The sequence below is a fragment of the Pseudoliparis swirei genome, chromosome 20 (genome assembly GCF_029220125.1).
Source record: "Pseudoliparis swirei isolate HS2019 ecotype Mariana Trench chromosome 20, NWPU_hadal_v1, whole genome shotgun sequence".
Taxonomy (NCBI): Eukaryota; Metazoa; Chordata; class Actinopteri; order Perciformes; family Liparidae; genus Pseudoliparis; species Pseudoliparis swirei.
Genome location: NC_079407.1, coordinates 3,061,237 through 3,068,694, shown reverse-complemented (window position 1 = coordinate 3,068,694; position 7,458 = coordinate 3,061,237). Strand labels below are relative to the sequence as shown.

Here is a 7,458-nt window from a genome sequence, read left to right as displayed (position 1 = left end):
TTATTAAATGTACAGAACCGCCAGAAGAGATGAAGAGGTTCTGAAACCTGTGAGATATTTACACATGATGCCATGAAAACACCTCTCCCCCCCCCCGAGCTGAGTGGTTTACGACTCGCCCGCTCTCTGTTTATAGGACCAGAACAACATAAATAAAAGCTTAATATTACCACTGTTGGTCCAGAACCAGGAGCAGAACCACAGAACCCTTCTGCTGGCGTTGGTCTCGTGCTGTTTATCATCGGATCTACATGTTCTGCTGACACAAGTTCAACTCCCCCCCCCCCCCCCCGTGTGTCACTTTGGTACAGTCCGGTGAGCACCCAGCAGGCCTTCTGGCTTCAACCTGGTCCAAACTAATCAACGTATCCCCCCCCCCCCTCCAGGACCCTGCTGCACACCTGAGCTCCGCCAAGTTGGCACACACACAGGACACACACACAGGACACACACACAGGACACACACACAGGACACACACATAGGACACACACACAGGACACACACAGGACACACACACAGGACACACACAGGACACACAGGACACACAGGACACACACACAGGACACACAGGACACACACACAGGACACACAGGACACACAGGATACACACACTCGGCTGCGTTCCAACGGAGTCGTGACGTGTTGACGCTCGGCCCAGATATCATCAGCTCATCAGCGGGAGAGAAACACGGAGAACGCCGGAGTCCATTTTGTTGGTCACGGCCTCTGAAAGAGGACCCCACACCGACAGTAAAACACATACGTGTGTGTGTGTTTTTTTAAATTATAATTTGTGTAGGTCTTCACGTAACATCAACTGGTTACCATGGCATTGGCCTGGTCCATTAACCCCAATGACTGGAGCACTAATGGTTTAGGGTTCAGGGAGGACCGTCAGTGGCAGGACCCCACGTCGACAGTAAAACACATGTGTGTGTGTGTTTTTTTAGTTTTATCTTTATTTTTTATCTCTTCTCCACGTGACATCAACCTGCTACCATGGCATTGGCTAGGCCCATCAACACCAATCCCCGGAGAGCTATTATTTGGACACACACACGGGTTAATACAAAGACATTTTAATATTTATTGAATAATCTTGAAGAAAAATATATTTTCCTCAGTGTTTCTTTCTCTTTTTTCCGCTGGCTTTTTCAGGCACACATTCCTGTGCAGACACACGCTGTGCATTAATCCGACCGGAGGGGGGGAGGGGGGTGCAGTGGGTTTCACTGAGTGTTTTGCAAGGTGTCGTGCAAATTGCAGCAGCCGTCGTTTTTTTTTTTTTTTTTTTACAAAATAAAAATGTTCCGCCTACGGAGACGAGCTGCAGGTCTCCACAGACGCAGAGCGGCGGCTTTCACCAAATATAGTTTTAACATCATAATAAAGAAGCTCGTGGACGGATGCTGTGCTTTAGTTGTAGTTATTTATGAATATATTTAGAGTATTTCTCGTGAAACACTTTAAAACGTGTAATAATTATACAATTAGACGCTTTCAAGTGAGACCGGCTCGGATGAAGAAGGAAAGCTTTATTTATTTTAAAGGTGGAAGAGAGTAAATACAGTATTTATTAAAGTATTTATATGTTTCCTTTCCTTTACAACCGGAACCCAAAGTCATCAAAGGGATTATTCAGAGATTAATTAGTAATTTAGAGAACGGTAAAAACACGAGAGACGCCACGCCGAGAGGAGGGGGTGCTGAGGGAGCGTGTGGGGGTGTGTGTGTGTGTGTGTGTGTGGGGGGGGGTAGGCGTGTGTGTAGGCGCCTGTGTTTGTATATGTGTGTGTTTAAATAGAGTTGGCAGGCTACATGGTGGGCGAGAGAGAGAGAGAGGGAGAGAGTCCTCTTCCTCCTTCTCTTTCTCCTCCTCCTCCATCCTCTTCCATCCTCCTCCATCTCCTCCTCTTTCTCCTCTTTCTCCTCCTCCTCCTCTATCTTCTCCAGCTCAATGTGCCCTCCAGAAGAAAGAAAGAAAGAGAAAGAACCCGGCCGTGTTTTCATCCCTCGTTCTTTCGTGTGATTGTCGTCTGACAGGTGGAGGACGAGTTGAAAGAGATGTTAGCGTTGCATCGAGTGGGAGGAAGAAATACATCCTCCCCCCCCCCTCGGCTCCTCCCTCACTTCCCCCCCCCCCTCCTCCACCTTCCTTCTCTAGACGAGAGCCCCAGATAACCCCCAGCACCTCCACATCAAAGAGGAGATGAGAGGGAGGTGGATAGCGAGGGGGTAGGTGGGGGGGAGAGAATACAAAATAAAGAAGGTGCAGGTCACAGAAATAAAGGGGAGGAGGAAAAAAGAGGAGGAGGAGGAGGGAGCCCAAGAGGAAGAAGATGTGAACACATTAGCAGGATTATGACGGAAGATATAACAGAGAGCACGGAGTGTATCTCTCTCTCTATTCTCCATACTGTGTCTCTTAATCTCACACACACACACACACACACACACACACACACACACACACACACACTCCGCTCCCTCCTCTCTTCAGAAGGAGGGATGGAAGGAAGAGAGAATAAAGCTGGTCCATGAAGGGTGGGAACATCAAAGCCCTTGAGTTCAGTAAGAGGTGTGTGTGTGTGTGTGTGTGTGTGTGTGTGTGTGTGTGTGTGTGTGTGTGTACATGTTCCTGCAAGGCGAGTGATAATTAAGAGAGAGACACGTTCACGTCTTTATGTTTTTAGCTCCCTAGAACAAGTGTGTGTTCTGATAATATACCTCATCGTATTTAACACACAACACACACACACACACACACACATACACAGTCCATCCGTCGCTTTCAGTTTAAGCTGCTATTTTGAGATGGCACGTGGGCGCTGGGAGCAGGTGTGTGGAGATGATGGTGAGGGAGAGAGAGAGATGGAGAGGGAGAGAGAGAGAGAGGTGCTTCTGTATATATATATACAAAATATATTTATATATATATACATTATATATTTATATACAGTATATATACAATATATATATACAGTATACTGTATATAAATATATATATATATATATATATATATTTATATACAGTATATATATACAATATATATATATTTATTTATTTATAAACAGTATATATGTATAAATATATATATATATACTGTATATAAATATATATATACATGTGAGGACCGAGGGGAAAGACGAGGCCCTGGTACCACATCGAGGTCCAAGTTACCCTGGTTCTCTGGTCCGAGGCCTTGGCACTGTGTGTGTGTGTGTCTCTGTGTGTGTGCGTGTCTCTGAGTGTGCGTTTGTGTCTCTATGTGTGTGTGTGTGTGTGTGTGAGTGTAGCATAGAAAAGCTGCTGATGTGGGTGAAACAATGACATGTTTGTTGCTTCCCCCCCCCCTCCTCCATGTGGTAGTGTTCTCACAGTGCAACCACTCTTACACACACAACATATCCACATTATTGTGCAGACACACACACACACACACATGTTGACTATACAAACACACACACACACACACACTCCCTCTGATCCCGTCCACATGTAAACCACAAGGCGTCCGCCGCTCGCTCCCTGAGGAGCTCCACGGTGTCATTAAAAAGATAAGAGGACAAATTAGCAGAGAATCCACGATGTGTTTATAATACAGTGAGTGGGCATTTATGGGACTTCACAGGGCGAGCGGCGGCTTAGGAAATATATTCCATGACCAGTCTTTCTTAAAGTCTCATTTGATCCAAGTGACATTTTGTTTAATCCCCAAATAATATCCAAATGCTATTAAACTATTGGCTCGTGTGAGGCAACACAGCGACCCGATTGGCTCCTCGTCCTGTCTACAGTCACAGGGATCCAAACAGGCATCCTTTAACCAGAATAAGGCAAAATAGTCGGTATACATTCGGGTGAATGTTCATTTTAAAAGCAACACACGGCGGCGGAGCGTTGGTCCCCAAACAGAATCGACTCCCTCCCAGGATAACTTCATGAATTGCACGTACGATGTGTTTGTTGTTGTGTGTTGATGACTCACACGGATGAAGGAGGGCAGAGGGAACTCCGCTGAGTCCAGGTTCTGTGGAGGCGGAGCCACTGACTGCCGCTTGGATCTGGCTCTGGAGATTTGACGTGTCGCTTTAACCAGAATCTGACTCGGGACAAATGATTTCAATAAGGCGGGGGAGGGGGACGCTTCGCACAAACCAACAGGCCGGATATTTTCACAAGTTTATATATCGTCCAGCGTCCTGGAACCACAGAGGATCATTTCATAAAAAAAGTGGGTTTTTTTCTCGGGGGGGGTTGGCTGCTGGGGATGTTATTACATGAGCTTGTTTGTGTGTATATAAGTGTGTGTGTGTGTGTGTGTGTGTGTGCGAGACACACAATCCCCCCGACGAAAAAGAAACCCGACGAGGGGGATCGTGAGACGTGAACGCCGGGTTTCACTTAATCATCTCCTGATGCTCGTGTAAACACTGAATCTGATTGGAGCTAATTGGGTTTGTAGTCGGGGTAAATAGAGTAAGAGGAACCCCCCCCCCCCCCGCCCCCTGTTCACTCCAACCTTATCCCTCTAAAGGACAACATGTTGAAACTTGTGCCAGGTATGTTTCATTTATATAAATAAATAAAAAAATATATATATATATATTTATTTATTATGCCCCTTTACTCCTGAGCCGCTGTTATAAAAAAAAGACTTTCTTTATCCGCTGAAAGTCATATGTAATTTCCATAATGTTGTTTCGTCTGACTGAGTTTTTCCTGTTCGGGTATTTGGGTAATTTGGTTTTTTTGTGTGAGTAAAATAAGGGGGGGTGGGGGCAGAGAAAGGGGAATGATATACGTCTTTAAAGAAACCCTTTTAATCGATTTTCTGGCATCGGCTTTTTTTCTTCTTCGATATTTCACGTTTGTGGTTATGGATCCTCCCCTCCCCCTCCTCTCCTCCCCCCCCCCCCCCCCCTCTTTTGGCATTCGCTCCAGTCTTGAACAATTCTTCTCGATCCGGCATCTTGTCACTCACAACCCCCCCCCCCTCCTCTCTCATCGTACTCGGTAATGTAGTCACACTGATTGCATTCTCTCCGCTAATCTAATCCCGCCCCCGAGAGACTTTGAGTGGTTCACGTCACGCTCATTTAAAAAAAAAGAAAAGAAGACCCGATCCACACCTCATGACAGCTCATGCTCGCTCCGGAGTGAACGGACCCCCTCGAGCCTCTCCGGCCCGATGGCTCCGATCACATTACGGCCTTCGTGATGCACGAAGAGCTTCAGAGATCCACATCGAAACCGAAGAGGAGGGTCCAGCCCGGCCGTTAGGATGACCGCTCGTACCCCGACTGAAGACTCTCTTTATTCAAGACGAGCTTAACCCTGTAAGACCCCTCGTTGTAATATTACAACGTCACTTTTATCTCTCTAAAAAACACATTTGCAAAAATGTTTTTTGGGGAAAGACCATATTTACATAGTCAATGGGTCCTATTGTCTTGCCTTGCAATGCCATTGCATTGTAAATGTGTATATAGGTGTGGCCATAAGGCCATGAACTCACTCTACCTGCAAACTTTCCCGGAAGCACATCTCCTCGTTTCATTCAACTGGTTATATCAACATTGAAGTATGTAAATTCCATGAAATATTTTTTTTGGTGATTGTTAGAATATGTAGTTCATGTAAATACTAAGTTATTGTGGAATTAATGCATCACATTAGATTTTCAGCTTGTTATGTCATTGTTGTAATTTTACAACGTTGGGTGAAAATGGTAGCTAAAATAGCAGGTGCACCTTGCACCCTACATGGAGACATTCCACTTCTCGGATGTTCAGATACAGGATAAATATAATGTATGTGATGATTCACACTTTACAAAAGGGTTATTTGTTATAATTCTAAGTTTAGACCATATTTGAATAATTCTAAATGGGTTAGGGTAACCCAAACCCTATGTTATTTCTATGTTCGCAGTGAGATATAGTCAACTGTTTTTTTAATCTGGACTTTGTTGGTTTGCCCAAATATCTCCTTGTTACACAAGCCAGATAATGTGTGTAGAATGCTTTGGAGGATGGTTGTTCAGGGACAAGTGTAAATGTTTTGGAATGTGGGAGTTGCATGTATTTTGCATTGGTCAGGGAGAGGGGTAAATGTTCTGGAATATGGGGATGTAAGAGTTCTGGGGGGGTTGTATTTTCCTTTTGTAAATGTAAGTAGAGAGCACATTAGGCTAGCCAGACAGTATTGTGTGCCATCAGTGGAGTGTATTGCCTGAATAGGATTAATTTGCATTGGAATTAGTTATACTTGAACATTTTCTAACTATTGTTTCCATTTCAGAATGCCACCAGCAAGGAGAGCAAATGCTGAAATTCTGCTACCAACTAGGCCCAACGTTGCAATATTACAACGTTTCCCTAAAAACTTACAAAAACATTTTTTTTAAATTAATCCTTCATTATCGGCATCAGAAAAGTCTTACAACATCATCTGACTTAAAAAAAAGAAAAGATTTAGATATTATTTCTATGCTTGGGTCTTACAGGGTTAAGCGGAGCAAAACGCCGTTAGCCGCGCCGCTACGCGCCGCTGATGCGTTCTCGATTAGCCGCGACTTCACGAAAAAATATAAAGCTTGCAAACACAAGTCTTCAAATCCCATGGTGCATTGCTAACCTCCCCCCCCCCCACCCCCCAACCCTCCTTTATCGTATACCAACACTTGTATCGCAGTAAACATCGTTAGCTCCGCCGCTACACGACGTTGATGCGTTCTTGATTAGCCGCGACTTAACGGGAAAAAAATCCATAAGACGAAATATCGAGCAAAGGAACCCGAGACTTATCTTTAGATCCCATGGTGCATTGCCCCCCCCCCAGGGTCAAAAGGTCGCCGACTTGCCTTGTTAGCGGCCGGTGTTCCTTTGAGCCGAGGAGACAGGCGAGACAAAACAAGCCTCTCTCTCTCCGCCTTGGAGAGAGAGATGGAAAAAAAGAGGAAGAGAAGCGGCGACACAACAAATCTTTCTGTTTTCACTTCCTTCGAGCGAAAGATTGAGATAGATTATCTGGAAGAGATCGAGAGTTTCTGTGTTTAGTTTGACCAAGACTTGAAAACAGAAAAGGGAGAAACTCTCTCTCTCTCTCTCCCTCTGTCTCTCTCTCCCTCTCTCTCTCTCTCTCTCTCTCTCTCCCTCTCTCTGTCTCTCCCTCCCTCTCTCTCCCTCTCTCTCTCTCTCTCTCTCTCTCCCTCCTCTCTCTCTCCCTCTCTCTCTCTCTCTCTCTCTCTCTCCTGTTGCTCTTATCCTCCATTGTACTGTAAACAGAGGGCAGCCGGCAGAGAGGCGTGAACACACACACACACACACAGACACACACAGACACACAGACACACACACACACACAGACACACACACACACACACACAGACACACACACACACACACACACACACACACAGACACACACACACAGACACACACACACACACACA

The 7,458-nt window shown here is 45.3% G+C and overlaps 1 long non-coding RNA gene across 1 annotated transcript; it reads left to right on the top strand.

Annotated features, from left to right (window-relative positions):
* Nucleotides 1–5,555: 5,555 nt before the first annotated feature.
* LOC130211187 (uncharacterized) lies at nucleotides 5,556–6,403 on the top strand. The gene is made up of 2 exons (XR_008834948.1): nucleotides 5,556–5,586; nucleotides 6,306–6,403. It is a non-coding gene; the product is annotated as an uncharacterized LOC130211187 (long non-coding RNA).
* Nucleotides 6,404–7,458: the final 1,055 nt, after the last annotated feature.